Here is a 1,826-nt window from a genome sequence, read left to right as displayed (position 1 = left end):
GCCACCCCAGCGGCCTTCCCTCTGGGAATCGCGGTTCCCTGTGCCCCTTAAACATGGAAAGCACAGGGCTGCAGCCTGTGCGGTCCCGGGGCTGCCTGCTGGGAAGGGAAGGTTTTTTCCTCTTGTTAAACTCCCCGCCGGCTCCCGGTGCCGCTGCGTCTGTGGGCGGGGCTGAGAGGAGCGCGGAGCGGGGGTGGAGCGAGTGAGGAGCTCCGCCATGGGAATGCTGTGGGATGCTCGGTTTCAGCGTTTGCCTAGATGCGTTCGACCTTATCAACTTAAAAATATTACTTTCCAGGTACGAATTGAACAAAACTTAGATTATTGGGGTTTTTTGGTGGCATTCACGATGTAAATCATTGAAATAGCTATTTCAAATAAAAATATTTTGCAAGCACTGTGAAGAGGCAGGTGGGGAGAACCTGGGAAAGCAGAATGAAACAATGTTTCCTTCAATCCATAGTAACACCAGGAAAAAAAAAAAAAAGGGTTAAGAGCCATTTGGGTTTTTGGTCTGCCTTGGTGAAGGGAATTTGCTACTTGGTCACACAACTTCCGACCTGTTACTACAGGGAGACCAAGGAAGATGTTGCAACCAGCAGTGGCTGTCACCTGGAGGAAGCTCTGGCAGAGGTTAACAGGTAAGAGAGACTGAGCAAAACGGGTAAATGTTGAAGTATGTTAATACGAAGAGGGGAAGTTACTGTCTGCTGGGATAGTAACAAGGTGGCCAGCTAATTAGCTGATAAAATCAATTAATAGGCAAGAAGATGCAAATTAATGGATTTGCTGGGCACAGAAGAGCTGCAAATGAAATATTCCCTGAATGTGATTTTTCCAAAGCATTATCTGATATTATCATCTAAGGCATACCTGTGTTAGATACCCATATTGCCCTTGAAAGAAACAAATTGAGCAGTCTTAAAATGAAGTTGCATTCAAAACAGAAATATTTATACTGAGGATAAAAACCATGTGATCATTACACAGTGCAGTGGGCCAGCTGTTAAGAGAGTGAATTGATGGTGTGAATGCTTATTTTGTTGTAATAAAACACTTTTTCTCAAAAGCTAAGGCTTTCTCTTGGTTCCAGTTTTTGATCCAAGAGGAAGTATGGTTTGCCTCAGGGTTCAGGCTGCTGTGATTAAAACAAATGGTATAGTCCTGAAGTCATGTGCTGAAGTTCTGAAACGGCCTGAATAGTTTAATTTAACCAAGGGAAATTTATTCTGGGTCTTGTTCACTAGTGATTGTGTTATACATAAGTCTTCTCAATAAAATATTTTCTGAGTAAGAGTGGTGTATTTCCAAGGCTGTGACAATGGAAGCATTTTTCATCCAAAGCCTAGCTTTTGGAAGTTGGATTGCTGTGAATATGAGCTGTTTTGCTTAAAACCTTATGTATTATGGTGCTCTTATTTATCTATCCCAAAATCATCTCAACCCTCTGGGGTTTTTTCTATACTTGGCTTCTTGTCCATTTTGCTTTTGGAGAGCTGCTCATTTTTGTGATAAATAAAAGATCTTGAAAGCATGAGACCAGGCAAGAATAGTAGAGCTTTCAATTAATATTTGACATATTTCTTCTCTAGCTGTCTTACTGTTAAAACCAGATAGAAGAAAAGAATTCAAGTCATTCTTGGTTTAACCAAGTTAATGTCCCTGTGTTTCAGTCCGGGTGGTTTGCACACACACCTGCTCTTGGTATGACCGGGTGCATATGTTTATCAACTACAGACTTAATTGCTTCTTCATTACTTCTCACAAGATTCACCTGGCAGGCACTGAGAGATGTTGGTGGCTCTAACTCTTCCTGCACCTGGCAC

This window comes from Corvus brachyrhynchos, unplaced genomic scaffold, assembly GCF_000691975.1.
Source record: "Corvus brachyrhynchos isolate BGI_N302 unplaced genomic scaffold, ASM69197v1 scaffold20, whole genome shotgun sequence".
Taxonomy (NCBI): Eukaryota; Metazoa; Chordata; class Aves; order Passeriformes; family Corvidae; genus Corvus; species Corvus brachyrhynchos.
Note: the sequence above shows the minus strand (reverse complement) of the source record.